This window comes from Silurus meridionalis, chromosome 2 (assembly GCF_014805685.1).
Source record: "Silurus meridionalis isolate SWU-2019-XX chromosome 2, ASM1480568v1, whole genome shotgun sequence".
In the NCBI taxonomy this organism is placed as follows: Eukaryota; Metazoa; Chordata; class Actinopteri; order Siluriformes; family Siluridae; genus Silurus; species Silurus meridionalis.
The window spans coordinates 11,705,765-11,722,860 of record NC_060885.1 but is presented as its reverse complement, the minus strand read 5'-3'; the positions used below and the strand labels follow the sequence as shown (position 1 = coordinate 11,722,860).

General features: G+C 37.7%; 1 protein-coding gene across 1 annotated transcript in view; it reads left to right on the top strand.

The window, feature by feature from the left end:
* ndst2a (N-deacetylase/N-sulfotransferase (heparan glucosaminyl) 2a) overlaps positions 1-17,096 on the top strand; it is a 116,702-nt gene that overhangs the window by 12,812 nt on the left and 86,794 nt on the right. The window contains 1 exon segment of the mRNA XM_046872442.1: positions 9,922-10,040. The gene's annotated coding sequence lies outside the window, so the exon portion shown is untranslated.

The following is a 17,096-nucleotide window of genomic DNA, read 5'->3' as shown; positions in this document are numbered from 1 at the left end:
CTCTGTCCTCTTAACTAATGTCCATATAGGAATAGTCTTTCTGTAGGACAGACACAAGTTGGCCTCTGAATGCATATGAAATTGAGTAGGATTTGAACAGTTTGCATTGGCCTGACTTCAAGATCTAAAGCAGTTAATCATGATGTCAGTTCATAGGAGTCTGATGAGGCAGTAATAAATCACATGTTACATGTGTCCTATCTCAGAGCAGATTCTTATACAACATGCTAATGATGGCTTGCTGTGAAGAGACGCTCCAGCTTTGAATGAGTGGGCTGGGTTGTGTGACTCTTTTGACTCTAGAGGGAAGATCTAGGATTTTCATTCAATTAGCTATAAACGAAAGATCAAACGAAGTGAAAAAACAATATTTTATGATGAAACAGCAGGCTGCATGCAAAGTGCATCATCCTTTCTCTTTCAAGTCCTAAGGCTCCCTGTTTAAGCCTTGTTCATGAACTAATTCTTTGCTCTCACTCACTGTCATTTCCCAACCTTCAGCTTTACCTTATAGCCTGGATATATTCAGTAGGTTGCCCACAGTGCAAGTGCAAGTTCCAGATGTTCTGCTCAGTGCCATGTTTCGTGGCCAACTATTTACTGACAGGCATCGATCTAGACAATGGAAAAATGAAGTGTATGGTTTTTCAAGGAGGGAATTAAATTAAATTAAGTATCATATTGTGGTGAATGTTTTCGTGTTGGGTTCACGTTGCATCACACATTAAGCTATAATCATACGAGGCTGCCGTTCATGTTTAACCTCGCAGTGATGCTTTGCGCTAGGACAGTTACATGATTAATACATACATTATTTTGCTCAGTCATTTACATTTCTGTAATGGAGACTGCGCCTCACCCGAGCTGTTCAGTGCGGCATGCAGTGCGATTCAGAAGCATGATCTTTATTTGCTGTGCCAGTCAACAAAATCTTTTTCCCTGGCTGTGTACATGCAGTTTTTATTCCCATTCTGCTATTAGCATTACTGTAAGTCGCTCACATCGAACATCTGTTATGTCCTCATGACGTTCACGGAGGATTCAGTCTTCATTCCTTGGAACGTGTATTGTGAGACGCCACGAATACACCTTCCAAAATCACATTCACTTCTAGGGACACTTTATTTATGCCACTAGACAACTGGTTATATAATCTGGGGTGGAAAAAAATAAACACAAATTAATTGAGTTTAAATTAATTGAACGGAGGATCCTGGAGCTGTGACAGTATCTGCTGTGCTACTGCACTGTCTCTTTTATTAACCTGAATCTTCTCATCCCCTTTACTTCTCCAGCCAGTAATTTAATTTAACTTACATACGCTGAGCTGAAGAATATTGCTGGACTGACTTGTAAACTTTAAAAAAACTAAAAAACCTGTTGATCTGTTTTTTTATGATTTACCACAAGCTGCCATTGTTTTGTTATCACAACCTGCAGTTGCTGTTTACCTGATGCCTGTTTCTGCAAAACGAATTTGCTAAACGCACTCCTTCTCGAATGCAGAAATGGATATATGCGCCTTATCGGATCTTGCGCAGGCATGTTGTTCCTGTACAGTAAATTGCTTACAGCAGCCTGATATTTGCTTGCATGTGATTGGGACATGTGCATTAAACAGAGGTGGATTATCTGCTTAACCAAGGTCTGGAAGCCTCTATGTCAGATTGTAACATTTGACCTCGTGCCTTTGGATGGCGAGTGTAAGCAGAACCTACAACCCACAAAAGAAACCATCATATACCGTATTTTTCGGACTATAAGCCGCTACTTTTTTCCTACGTTTTGAACACCGCGGCTTAAACAAAGAAGCGGCTTATTTATGAATTTTTCCTGGGTTTTTCCCGGTTTCACAAACTTCAAGCCAAAAAACTGAACCCCATAACATTAGACCAATGAAATTTCCGAACGGAAACGAAAAAACGCACCTCACCTGTGTTCTGAGCTGCACGGCATCGGGAGAAAAAACGTTTTTTAAACGCACGATGATGCCAAAAGATAAACTTCCGAGAGAAATAGTTGTGAAAGAAAGGAGGAAGACAGTGACCAATGACTTACTTGGTCGGCTACTGTTTAGATACAAGCTGTTGTAACGCATTGAGTCTGGGTGAAGGGAGAGCTCGCTAACTCCAGTTGCAACAGAAATCATATAAGCACAGACAGGTTTCCAAAACGCGTGCTTTTTTTATTTTACTTGGCAACAGCGTCACAGGTTAGTCAAAGAAACTTAGAAATGAGCATCAGAAAATAATAAGGACATAATCCTCGGTCCTGCACACATGCAGTAATACCGGAAAAAATGCAGTGGCATGCTAATCCCAAAATACCGCTATGCTCCTAAAGGAAGCGCAACATATTTCTCCCGTTACACCGTGTGTGACATGTCTTTCGTTAAAGCCTGTGTAAAGTTCATTGGTGTAGACGGCTTATAGACAGGTGATTTTTATACTAGTTATTTATTCCCCACAAATATTCCATATTTCCCACACTCAAAGCTAGTACAAGGAACCATAGAGGATCTGAAACATGCTTGGCCTTGAAGAGAGTGGATGTTTCCGCTTATCCACAGTAAGCTAATTTGGTAAACGTGAGCGAGAGCGAGCACAATAATTTCACAATAGATAACATTTTCAGGGCCTTGAGCAAGGTTCACCAGAGCACCTTTGGAGATCTGAAAATATTTATAGCTTACTGTTGTTTGTTTAGTGCTTCTCTGTCCATTAGAAAAAAAATAAACCAGGATGTTTTTGTTATCCGTATTTTAAAGGTTAATGCTCTCTGTTAAGAGTGAAATAAGACAAAGCACTTATGTTGGCTAGATTTTGACGAAAATGACTTTGAATAATCATTAAATCATGCCCTTTATATTTAATTTTATATTTATTGTACTAAAAACTGAATTTTTACGTATACTGCAATTAGTCAGCAGCCTTTTCCCAGCAAGTAGTGGCTTGAATATTTCGCATTGAATGGAAAGCATGTCGAGAGCAGCTGTGCTATTGGAATTTAGTTGCGTGTATGTGTATGAAGACTGTTGGCACTGGGAGAAAGGATGGGCTGGAGAACATCCTGTGAGAAAGGATGGGCTGGAAAGGGGGGGAAATCATTACCTACACATGCCCTACTACAGTACCAGTGCACTGTTTTAACCCTCTAAATTAAATAAACACACAAATAACTCATTTACTCATATAAGTTAAACATTTAAGCTTCAGGTTTTTTTTTTTTTCTCAATTAAATGAGCTTACTTTTGATGCAAACATCATTTTTATTGAGAACAAAATATTTATAAAATATATTTTGATATTTTAAAAAATATCTAAAATGTTGAGTGGAAGACTATGGCTGGAAAACACCTTATAGTTTTACACTACAGAAAATTGATAGTGTTTTTTTTATTATTATTCTTTCTTATGTAGGAAACATCAGAGGGAACATCAATCCATCAGCCAAACCACTTGACCAAAAGTTTGTGGACACCTGGCAATTGCACCTGTGTGTGTGTGTGTGTGTGTGTGTGTGTGTGTGTGTTTCCCAAGCAGTTAGTCAGAGTGTTGGGTAGAGTATCTTTTTGTTATAGCATTACAATTTGGCTTGGAACTAATTGGCTCAATGATGTTCTATGATGATGCCTTCTGTACACCAAGTAAGGTTTTAATATAGTTTATAGCATTTAGTAGATGTCCGTTTCCAGAGCAGCTTACAATTATATAATTTATAGAGCTGAGCAGTTAAGGGCCTTGCTAAAGGGCCCAGCAGGGGCCGCTTAGTGCTGCAGGGATTTGAACTCAGGACCTTTTGATCAGAGGCCAAACATCTAAACCACTACCACTTTCCCCTATGGAAATATGTTTTTCTAAGGTTGGAGTGGGAGAAATGAAGTTATTTAGAGCCGTGACCTCGACCCCACTGAACACATTTGGAATGAATTTAAACTGCACACCGGACCTGGTGTCAGTGCCTGACTTCACTAATGCTCTTGTGGCTGAGTGAGCAAATCCCCACCGCTACGCTCCAGAATCTAATGGGAAGCCGTTCCTGAAGAGTGTAGCAAATGAGGACTAAATCTGGAATGGGATGTTCAGAAAGCACATACGAGTGTGATGGTCAGATGTCCAGAAACGTTTGGCTATGCAGTTTATGATGGATTGATTGTCTGGCTTACAAGGGAGTAGAAAAGTGTGGTCTGGCTTCGAGTTTATTTCACTAGGATAAAGAAGGTGCTGTGCTGTTTTTAACTTCTAATCGAGTCAGTCAGGTTGATTTTGTTGGAGATTGTAGTTCAGTGTTCACAGTCAGGTCTGGTTTGGATTTCCTGCACATGAGCTAATAGTGCAAATGGCGCATGTACGTGTGTGCGCGCACATCCAGGTGCACGTTATGAAACTGGTTTTAACCAGAGAGAAAAACATCTGACTATCTTTCTCAGCATGCAGTGTTTTCAAATGATTTCACATAAGGGCACATTAATAATAAAAGACTGTCAGTTGTGTGACTTTGTATGCCATTATATGAATGATTAGTACATTTCTGACCAAATTCACAGATTTAAAGAGGAATCCAATCAAGAGGCCTGTTGTTAACTTCTGTTTTGTGTTATCATTTAAGAAGTCTGTTCAGGGATTATGTGATTATGTTTCCACATTTGCCTACACTAGGGGGAAGCTCTGTATTATCTGTTTTTGGCACAATATTGTTGCTCAGGAAAGTCATATTGTCTTCAGCCAAGTGATTCTCACACTCTCTGGAGGATTTGAATATGCCGGCTCGTCCCTGCTTATCTGCAGCAGTTAAGTGACCGTACTATTTGAAAGAGCTTCCCACAGACAGACTGAGCATTTCTTTTAGCTACAGTCACGGCTTCAATTTAAAAGAAAGAATAAAAAAAAAAAAAATCTTTCATTCGGTGTGAATGGCCTTCACTTTTCAAACAAAATTGGATGCACCAGGCAACATGGTGTTGTAAATGCATTTGCATTTATGATTCAATATTACAAGTTCAGATGTGTGAATCAAATGAACTTAGATATTTTTTTTTGTGAACTAGAATCACTACTGGGAAAAATGAAGCTCTTTTACACAGCTAGCTTTCTCCAAGGGTAATGTTTAATATTACGTTTGGCTGCTTTTCATCTTGTTCCATCCAAATCGACGTAAAAAAACAGGAGGGTGTGTGTGTGTGTGATGATGATGATGAAGCAGCTGTTAGTGACAACAGTGCCGCTCATTTCCTATTAGATGTAAAGCAGAAATGTGTTCTGACATGCCTTTTAAAACCGCACTGAAAAAAGATTTGAAAATGAACACCGTTTAAACCAAAAACCAACCCAAAGCGAGCGTCGGAAAGGTGCAGCTGTTTCTTCCATTCATATAGAACAGTGGCCCCCAACCTTTTTTTGCACCACAGACCGGTTTAATGTCCGACAATATTTTCACGGACCGGTCTTTAAGGGGTGGCGGAAAAATACAACAAAATAAAATGATACGACCGGCATAAACACTGGTATTTTCTAAATATAATAATAATAAACGTGAATCCACTGTGTTGTTTTTTGTTCATTTTGTTAGCTTTTTTAAATAAAAGTGCAGAATGATGTGTTTTGTTAGATACAGTATTATTATTTATAATTATAGCTTATATGGTCTGCTTACATTAACCATTCATTCAGACTCTTGGGGCTTTATAGGAAAAGTCCACCCTGAAATATGCTTATATTGAAATATTTGTGATGCTTTGAGCATTTCTGGTGCTGATTTGTGGGTTTGTGCTTTGTTCTCGTTACTCCTGTAAAAAGTTGTCTGGCAGAAGCAGGGGTGCAGTTTCAGTGGCGTTTAATAGCAGAAACAATTGCAAGAATTTAGAAGGTAATTTGTAATGGCCAAGACTCCTTAAAACCAAGACAAGCATCTTCAGGTTAAACTTCAAGGTCATGTTAAATAAGTTCCGTGTAAAGGTAGTGGAGATAGCAAACTGTCTTTTTCAAAATCCCAGCATGCAGTGCAGCAATGACCTGCTTGGCTAATTACAGATGCAAGATGAGGGATTTCATTAATGAGTCTGTTGGTGTGCAAGTTGGAATGTTTGTTCAAATAAACTAAAAGATGTTAAAGCTGGACAAAATAAAAGAATAAAGCTCCGCTGCAGTGTCCACTGGTAGTGTTGAATGAAGTTTAAACTAGCAACAAATGTATACATGGACCTATTTTAATGTGAGCAACAGTTTGGCCAACAGGGCTTGCGGGTCATGCAGGTTACATCTGCAGTTCTGTGTTTTGTTAGTCGATGATCCAAACTAAATTGGAGATGACATGCTGGCCTGCTCTTACTGTCTGTATTACAGTCTTTTAAGAAAAGCCAGCACACTAAATTGCGCCTTTCTCAGAAAGTTTGTTGATCTTCAAAAATACTTGAAATCTGACTATGTGCAGAATATTTTTGAGTGTTTAGCAGGATCAGAGTGCTCATGATCCCTCAGCTCTGGAAAAAAACACTACAGGTGTGACATTTTTAGTATTTTGAGTTCTCATAGCATTCATACTTTAAGAGGGAGCTGTATTGGGTTTATACATGACCTGAATGTCTGTAATGAAGGTATTATCAACTAAATCACATCGAACTGTGTTTTACAGTGTTATCTGTTTCTGCATGCACACCATACTTGAAGGACTCCAATGATCTACTCTGTGCACAGTTAAACATTTATATCTGACTCAGCTTTTATAAAGTAGATTATGCCTTTATTTTGAGAACGATGTGCATTATATTATTTGATTTAACCTTGTTAGTGTTTGCTCAAATCATATTATGGGAACCATTTCTGTGGGTTTTTCCTCATTAGGTTTATTAGGAGTTTTTTTTTTTTTTTTTTACTCGAAGTAACTCAGGATCGTTGCCAAGATGGCCACCAAGCAGACAGGCTTTTCTAGGTAGCACCCAAGAGGATGTGGTGTGAAACGCATCTTAATTGTCATCTGATGATAAATCCAGAAACTTGTCCTTTTTTTATTTTAAGGACATTTAAACCCCTTCTTTGTTGCTCAATATTACAGTGAAGTACCGTGCAATGTGCATGAGAGACAAAGGAGCACGTGAAAGGAAACCGCTTTAAAGGGCATTTTACACAACATTTTAAAGGCAACATTTATTTACCAGAAACTTATGTTGTTGCAAATTGATTTATAAAAATTGATTTTTCCAAATAATTATTCGGCTTTATAATTCATCTTCCTTGTTTCAGCAGTTAGAAACATGGAGTTATAAATACCTGGAATTGAAACTAATTTGGCATTCCTAGATCTCTAAAGCTTATAAAATGAAGATTATATATATGGTTTAAATCCCCTCTGGTGTCTAATTTTGTACTGCAATAAGAGCTTTGATTTACCAGTTGAATTTTAAACAGTTGGAACGAACAACCCTACAATTGAGTATTAAACTAATAGCAGTTCATTACTGTAAATGGTAAACGTTGATTTGTTTGATTGTTTCCATACTACTTGAAAGACTAACAGTAGCTCTCGGGTATGTTATTAGTGTTTTGTTCTGCCTGTTAAAACGTGACTGGAGAGGTGAAAGAGGTGGCCCTCGGGTCGTGTCCTTACTTCACAAGAGGACAAATTCCAGGTAGTGTAATGATGGGCTTGTATTTTTTATTATAGACCCGCTGCTGGCATTTGCCTCGACTTCCTTTTGGCAAGTAATTTGCACCAATTCTGTTACTATGCAAATGCTGTAGCTGAGCGAGACGATCACATTACTTCGGCTGTTCACTAGGTCTGTATTTGCATTTAGCGCTGACCCGCGCCTTTTCATATCGTTATTTTAGCAACAGTTTAGTAATATATGGTGCACATAGAAAATCATTGCATGCTTAGACTGCTCCACGTTAACATGGTGCTCTCTCTGCTCTCTTGAGAAATACTGTTGGCACTTTCGTCCTCAAAGCACTTAATTAGCTCTCATGTAAACAAATGGGATTTGCTGGCTCTTATAGAAGTAAAGCTCAGCTAATTTGAATTTGTGTGTTTGTGTACAAGAGAGAGCCTTAGTAGGTGAATAGGGAGTGCAGTTCTCTTTGTTTATATTTACACCTACAACACTTTACGGTACGTAACTTGCTTTCTGAGATTCAGTGCACCTGGCAGATGCAAGATTCGTTCGCTCTCACCCCCACTCTCTCTCTCTCTCTCTCTCTCTCTCTCTCTCTCTCTCTCTCTCTCTCTCTCTCTGACTGTAATTGTGCTCACACAGAAAAAGCAGGAATCTGAATTGGGAGTTAGATACACTTTGCCTGTGTCCTTGTGAAGGTGAATGTTATCAGTGTGTGCCCCTGATATTTTGTCATAAGTATAATTAATATTCTTAAGACTTTTTTTTTTTTTTTTTATGTTTAAATTATATTCCTCAACTTGCTCCATGCAGTCCATCCTGTGTAATATCTTTTCTCCAACCTACAGTATATGAAATCTCTCCTGGGATTAGGTGTACATGTTATCGCTTTCCTCCAGATTTGCCAATGTCTTCATCTTTTTCTGTTCTCCTATGATAAGATTCCTGGATGTGCCTTGTTCTGCATAATCATTTTAGCATAGTGTGCATGTGACCCTCGATTTGATATTAAATACTTTACAAATTGCAGAAAAGGGTGTGTGAAGAAGAGGGATTCAACCATTAAGAAATTAAGGTTCTTAGAAAAAGCGAGGTCCTCCAGGCTGATTTAAAAAAGCCACCTGAATGGAAGCTACTTGTATGAAACAATAACTTTTTGTAGCACATGCACAATATTAGCTTTTTATCTTCTAAAAAATAATGAGTAGTTCCCTAAATGTTTGAGGAAAATTCAACTAAAAACTGTAGGAAACTTTCTCCTCCCTTGGGACTTTTATAGCAGTTTGGATGTAAAAGTTATTACTGAGGAGACTCGTGAAAAAAATGATTAGTTTATCAGGGTGACCTCTTTACGTCCAAATAGGTCTACATTATTAAATGGTTTTTTGGCTCAAGAATGCCTTATGTTAATTTTAGCACAAAAATGTAAAAACATATCAGTCTTTGCTAAATGTGTAAACTGTTTAAAAAAAACAAACAAAAAAAAAATCCAAAAACCATGTGTGGACCAATAGTGAGTTTTTCTGCCCAAAAAATTACAGTACTTACATACATTGAAAATATTTGTATTTAGGCCACTTTCTACTTCAACTGTAAGTCATGTTTTTTAAGAAGCCAGTTTAATGCACTGCTGAATACGATCAGTCAGCTACAAAAAAGGTCTTCAGCATTGCTAGCTAAGTGTGCGTTTCTCATGCAATTATCTAAGTTGAATAGCTAAATGCAACAGCAAAATGGACATAAGCCTAATCAATTCAGAACAGAACTGACTAAATTAATTAGGAACATGAACTGAGCTCATTTGATTGAAGTGACGGTGATGAGACTGGTGTTTAAATGCCAAGAGTGACTTTCAGTTCAGGAATGGGATGAACTGGTACTGATGATCAAAATGAGAACTCTGTGTAAATGTATAATTCGTTCAGATTTGGCAGTAATGTTTAGGATAGACTATAAATATAAGGCTAGAGATGTCGTCTTTGAAATTGAATCTTTAAATGTTAGTTTCTCCTTTTTGCTTTTTTTAAACATTTTGAAAGTAAAGGTTTTTTTTTTTTTTTTTTTTTTTTATAATACTGTAACGTTACTTGTGGTTGAATTACATGCAAAAAAGAAACAAACACCAGCTCAGATGTTGGTATATTTTTCAGAAATGTGCAAATAACAGCATTTTTTGGACCAATAAAAATGTAATCCATTAAAGACACACACAGCTTGGCCTGAAGGAAAGTTTAGTAAAGTTATTTTTTGATTTGTGTTTGACGAGTTGAAGATAAATCTGTGGACTGTTTCCCCATTTTTGCTGTTAACAGGATGCCGATGTTACAATGGAGATTCTTCAGCTTCTAAAGCAGCCTTTCATCTGCATCACTCAAACTGACCTGTGTGCCAAATTCTGAAGGGTTTAGTTTTGGGGTTCTGCACTAATCTGGTATGTAATCTGTAACTATTTTGCATGCTCGGTCATTTATGTGCGAGGTACAAGCGTAAATAAATAATCTTCTCGCGTGTGTGTGTGTGTGTGTGTGTGTGTGTGTGTGTGTGTGTGTGTGTGTGGGTTATCAGTGTGTTGAGATGTCCTCAGCAATAAGTGCTCTATGATTATGAGTGTATCCTTTACATTGTAAATGTGATGGGAGAATGCAAACAAAGCATCCAGCATTATCTTTCTAGGCATTACATATACAGCTGCACACTAGAGAGTAATATAGAAATACAGAAACCATGCATATTTCAGGTTTATGTGTCTCAGCTGAAACCTTCCTGCTTCTGTGAGTCAGTGCTTTACAGATAGACTTTGAGTTAAGGCTTTATTTATATATTTTTTTTGGGAGGCTAATGCCATCATGCTGTCTTTTTCCAGGAGGCAAAATAAACCATTTCTGCCTGTATCTGCATAAGCGGTATAGGATTAACACTGACTGGATGCTTAACACTCCAGGCTTGCTGCTCATATTTCAGTAATAGGACACTTTTTTCCCCCAGCCATATGTGTAGGATCAGTGTATGGTTGGGTTTTTGTGTGACAAGTAATAGAGCGCTGCTCCTGCTCCTTTGATCAGACATGCCAGCTAGATTCTTTTAGCTCACTGTCACCGTGTGTATATTGTAGTTACACGCTGGCCAAATGTTCGAGCACCTAATGGATAATATATTCTGTAGCACTGTGTTAAAATACTACTGGTAAACCCGATCGTAATATTAAAGTTTTTAGAAAAAAGTAATCTTAAACAGCTTATTGAAATTTTCTATCCAACTGTATAACAGAACCAAGCTTTCGCCATGAACTTAACCATGTTGACATGGCTCTAAAAAAACAAATAATAAAAATACTGCCGCACAGTGCAGACGGTAACATACTCTCACTGAGGACTTTGCTAGGAACACTATACTAATACTGGATAGGGCGAGTTGATTTGCTCTCTATTCTTCATAGCATGAATTACACAAGATCTTGGAAACATTTCTTTTGAGCTTCTGGTCCATGCCTATTTGATTTCATCATCCAGTGTCTGCATTTTATTTAGTGCACTTTTATGCTGTGAATCTTCCATTTGACCACATTCCAAAATTGCTCTGGTGACTGGGAAGGCCACTGAAATAGATTGTCCTCATTATCACGTTCATGAAACCAGTCCAGTTTTGGTGAGCTTGTGCCGGGTGTAGCTTCAGTTCTTTTTTTTTTTTTCTTGGCTGACAGAAGCGGATGCGGTCTTTTGCTATTGAAGCCCATCCTCCTCAAGGTTTGACATGTTTTGCATTCTTCTAGGCTTTTCTCCTCAGCACAGTTGTATAGTGTGTGAGTTCCTGTAACCTTTCTGTCAGTCTGGCCATTCTCCATTGACTTCTCTCATCATTAACGTGTTTTACTGCCGCTCACTGGACGTGTTTTCTTTATTGCACTTTTCTGAGTAAACTCTAGAGGCTGTTGTGCATGATAATCGGCTGTTGCTTGCCATGATCCAACTCACACTGATCACGTTTTTCCCCTGTTCTGATTGGTGATATAAACAATACCTTTTCCCATCTGTGATATATACAGTTGTGTGAAAGTGTTTGCCCCCTCCTGATTTTTATTTTTATTTTTTTTGCATGTTTGTCTCACTTTAATGTTTCAGATAATCAAACTAATATAAATATTAGTAAAATATAACACAAGTGAACACAACATGCAGTTTTTAAATGAAGGTTTTTATTATTGAGGGAAACCTAAATCCAAAACTACATGGCCCAGCACAATTGGCTGGTTTTATAATTGAATGAATGTGTAGGTGTACAGGTGTTCCTAATAAAGTACTCATTGAGGGCAATTGTCCACTTTATTACCAGAGGTTTTGCATTTCACCAGTATGTGCTTTTTGAACATCCCATTCCAGATTTAATCCCCATTGCCTGTTGTTATAACTCTATTCTTTTGATAAGGCTTCTCACTGTCATGGCCTTTGCTTATTTAGCCACAAGAGCATAATGAGATTAAAGCTGTTCAGTGAGGTCGAGGTCAGGGCTCTGTGCATGGGTGTGATGGTCAGGTGTTAACTTATAGCCATATAGTGTGTCTGTAACTGATCGCTCTGTTATGCCGTGTAGGCATCGTACTGCCATGGTTCGAGGGGAAAAGTTTGAACAAAGAAAGGTTCCTCTTACTGATCTCCTTTATCCCATGATAAAACCTTTCTATCCTGATGGATGTGGTCTCTTTTAGGATGACCCTACCCCCATCTGCAGAACATGAGGGCTCACTGAATGGTTTGATGAGGATATCAGATCTTGACTCAGTTGAATGTCTGTTGGAGATTTTTGGAGTGGCGGCACTTTCCCGCACCATCAAAACACTGAGGGGATTTATTTATTTATTTATTTATTTATTTAGGAAATTCAGAGACTTGTAGAATCCATGCGGAGACACACTGAACCTGTTGTAGCATCCTTTGGTGACCTAAAACCTTACCAGCAGAGTTTTTAAATATTTTTCTTTAATTTGCCCGCATGCTTCTCACCCTCTTTTAAAGAGTTGTCCCCTAAGCTTCCATGCTACTTATCTGCCTTCTCTCTTCCCTCCCCCTCTCTCAAACAGTTCAGACTTCTTTTCTTTCCTTTCTCTCTAATTCATCAGCCTGTTCTTTTTGGCTCTGTGCCCCCAGGCCTTGCTGAATGAGTCTAGAGTCCTTGGAAAAACAGACTGATTTGTGGGTGTGTATGCAATTATCATAGAAATGATATTGAGGCAGTTCTGGCTCTGTGGCTCTGCGGTAGATCTGATTTTATGCCACGCTGCTGTAAGCAGTCAGAGTCACAGGTGAACTCAAACTTGTGTTTGCATGGCTGGAAGGCTGTGAAGTCAATACAGCGTATTGTTATTGCCTGATTTTCATGCTGGTGTGGGTCTGCCACTGAGCGTTTGTCTTCTTTTGCAAAAACATCAAAGATTTATCTACTGAACTGTACATACTAGGACTACATTGCCAAAGCTGAAATGTTAAAAACTAACTATAGTGTTAGATTACTCAGCATGTTTTGTTTCCTTTTTTTTATTATTATTTTACATTAAAGCATGTTTTTCTTTCTGCTGTGATCTTGTATTCCTGAATTTGATTGGTCAGAGGGTGTTGGTTTATTTTTCACCAACAGCAGGCATCTGAAAGTAGTTCTGTAATTCAACTTTGAGGTTTATTTGAATATGCTTATTCTTTCTATTGCTACAACGTGCACTCGGGAGGATGCTGTACATAATCTAAGATTGCTAATAAACAAAGCTTGTAATTTAACATTTAAAACATCTGTTTTTCTGTATGTTTTTCATTTATAAAAGAAAATGGAAATTCTTTTTTTTACAATTTCCTGTAGTTCGAGAGTAACAAAACACTTGGTGATGCTTTTGGAAGATAACCAACATTGAGGTATGATGCCACTGAGCCATTAATTATTTTCCTATAGTCATGAGGACGGCTGCAATAAGTGATTAAACCGCTGCATTCAGATAACATTCAAATACCACCTGAGGACAGAGTTTCTATAAGGTTGTATTTTAGAAATATCTGTATGTGTGTTGCGTGCTTCTCTTGCTACAATCTTCTCACAACATGGCAACCAAGTGGTCGTAGAGGTCCTGGAGTACAGTAAAATCGTTTGCTCTTGTTTCAATATTTTGGAGGTGAACCAATGTTCCAGCAACAATTTGAAAATACAATAATAATGATTAAGTATGAGAGCTAACAATGTATACAAAAAGCATTCATTGTTTAGTTTTGGAAATGTTTAATATCTGAGATGGGGCCAGTAATACACGTCACTGCACCTACTGTAGCCAAATATGGCAAGTAGTAATGGTCAAAAAAAGAAGAAAAAAACCTCTTCTTTTTTTTATTACATGATGACACCAGAATCGCAGGTCATGGACAAGTGTACCCAGATAGAACTGAAATGATCAGACTAGCTACTGAATTAAAAAAAAAAAAAAAAAAAGGTATGTAATTCAGCCTGCAATTTTCTCAGGGGTGGACTGAGAGACACCGACATGCCTGAGCCTGATGGGAATAATATCTCAGTGTAAAATAGGAAATTACTCCAGCAGCTCATGTATATGCAATCCTGTTCAAATAGGACTCATATCAGTGCACCATGTTGGTTTTTACTCTTTACACATTCGATCCGTCCTGCTGTTTAAGTTTCCTTTGCTCCATAATTCGATTGGATCTTTTAAATATTCAACACAGTTGGACTCTACACGAATAAATCTACCTCTACAGTAGCAAATTGAATTTTTGTCTGATGTCTAATAATCTTTACTTTGCCTGTAGTAAACTGGTGAAATTGCATTTGTCTGCATTCTCAAGAAAATAGTCAGTGTGGTCTGATGATTAAATCATAAGAATAGGGAGCTTGTGATTTATCACTCTAGAATCAACAATAAAACTATGCCATTAACCACTTTTTGTTAAAATCTCAGATAATAATGGCAGTTATGATCATTCATGTGGTAACGATTAGGATTAATTAGTAGTTCAGTTTAGTGTATTTAAGTTGAATAATTTGTGCTGCCAGAGTTCAGGCTCGTGCTATTGACTTTAGTTATTGAGCTTCATTTCTAAAGATACGTTTCACTTTTTACAGTGATGTGTTAAAAGTGTAATACAAGCCTGGTCAATATGTTCATATCTCCTGCTGTTTCTAAAGAAGACTATGTGCCAGAGTATTCCTCTCAATATGAATGAGCTTATGATGGATGTTCTTGTTACATTGAATGCAAGTGCACAGCAATAACTGATACTGCAAGCTCTGGAAAAACTTAGCATATTTGTCTCCTCCATCAAACCCATTATTGCTTTAAGGAGAATACGGGCGATGCTGATACTTCGACTGACTGTTAGACATTAACCGATATCAGGTAACTAAAAGGTCCCTGTCTGTCTCACTTGAACACCAGCCACCTCGTTCAGTGTCTGCTGATGCTCTGACTTTGATGGGTTGTGCACTCAGGGGAAAATTACAATCTTAGGATTAATTTTTCATAAGATAGCAAAGAGAGCTTGAGATGTAAAATTCTGTCTTTTGTTTGTCATTGAGCCTGATGAAATAGTGTTTTTTTTTAATAATGCAATTTCCTTTTTTTTCCTTTTGTGTACAGTGGGTACCAGTCACTGTAATGTATTCTGCTTTTATGGTGTGCATTACATTGTGTACACTCTTCTGTGAAATTGTAGGCGGTATTGTGTATTCTCAGCAATAATTCCCTGTTAAAAGGTTGGTTAGTCATATATCTGTCATATCTGTCAAAAACATACAGTACCTAACGTTGCTATCATTTTGTTGTAAAATCACTTGTCAGCATTTATCAGTACTTGGTCAATTTGTTTCATCTCTTATGCACTGTCTTGCATTACTAATGACAAATGTAAATTTGTGCAAAGTGGCTACTGAATAATGTGGCACTGTGTAAAAAAATATTGTACCTGTAACATATGACTGACTGTCACATAGTCATATTTAAGGCTGTAACGATTCCTCAAGTAATTCGATTGCAAAAATTAATCGAGGCAAATTGGTTGCCTTCATTCTTCGTTTAGTCCATTCAACTACACACGGGACACTGTGTTTCCCACAGACCATTATTTGCTGACGCACTACCCGCTAAACCCTAGAGCGCTCTGGACAGGTAAACACAGAAGAAGCTGCTCGATGAAAAAATAGAGGAAATGGGAAAACAGCGAGGGGCGAGGAGAAGATTCAGACCAAAGAAAACACCAGAAAGTTTCCAAAGTTTGTCAGTTCAAACTAAGACAGAAAGAAAACACTGTAAAGTGCGGGTTTTAAAGTGATTTTTATATACAGTGAGTTCAAAATGTCCCTCCGCAGTGGCCGTATTAGTAGTTTTAAAGCTGGTGATAAACAAACTAGTGCGTAGAACATTCAAGCAGCTTTTTTAGAGACAGGAATACCACATCACGATACTGAGCGAGAATGAATAACTAAATACGAGTGAACATAAATGAGTTACATTAAACTAATAGTTTCCCATAACTTACTCTACACGGCCACTGCAGACTATATTTGTATTTTGATGTAATAAAAATGTGAAGATTTTTCTAAAAAGAAAAACGAATTACTTGTTCATTTTTTAGAGACCCGTCTTATTTTCTCTTTATTAGAGAACAGTACTTTTTTATACGATTACTCGATTCAACTAAGCATAGTTGAAATTTCTCTATGTATATGCAACTTATCATCTTTGAAGAGACCAGTGACAATAGTCGCCTCTATAGAGATGTCAGGACAAACTGTGATGTGATGGGCATGAGGGAGGACATGTCCAAGTTTCTGGCTGTTCATCATTGATGTGATATGAAGACGTAAGAAGCCTAAACTTTCGATTGCAATTCTGTTATTAACGATTTATTAAACAAATGTGTGTTTTGGCTTCTGTATGTGTTTTATTACCAGTTAACACTCTCTCACATACTTTTGTGTATCTATTCAGAGTATAGAATCGGCCTGCAGGTCTCTTTACATCCTCCTCTATTAAAGAGCCTCTCCAGCAGCCTTTATGCTTGTTACGCCTCCGTTCTCAGACGCCGTCTGCGTCACCTGACCTGATGCAATCACTGAGGTCACTTTTCTGGTTAAAGTTACTGTATTTAGAAGTTTATTTTAGTCATCTTTACAGCTTAAATGCTTGACACTCAAGCTAAATGAATCATGCTGATCACAACTTTACAAAGGTTTTTGTGTTTTGCACCCTCAACAACATTTACAAAGTCACTCTAATGCCTTTGTTTTTGTTCTGCGTGCGTTTCATTTTGAGGCAGTAGGGCTCTTATTGAAGTGCTTAACTTTGCAGACATTAAATCATTCGGCTGCCCAGTGAAATGCATTTATTTAATCATATTCAGCGATTGTTTATAATATGACTGCAGGATGTAGATCATTTTCACAATATATTTAGGTGTTCAAAGCAGCTTAATGTAAAGTTGACCTGATTCCTGTTTAACAG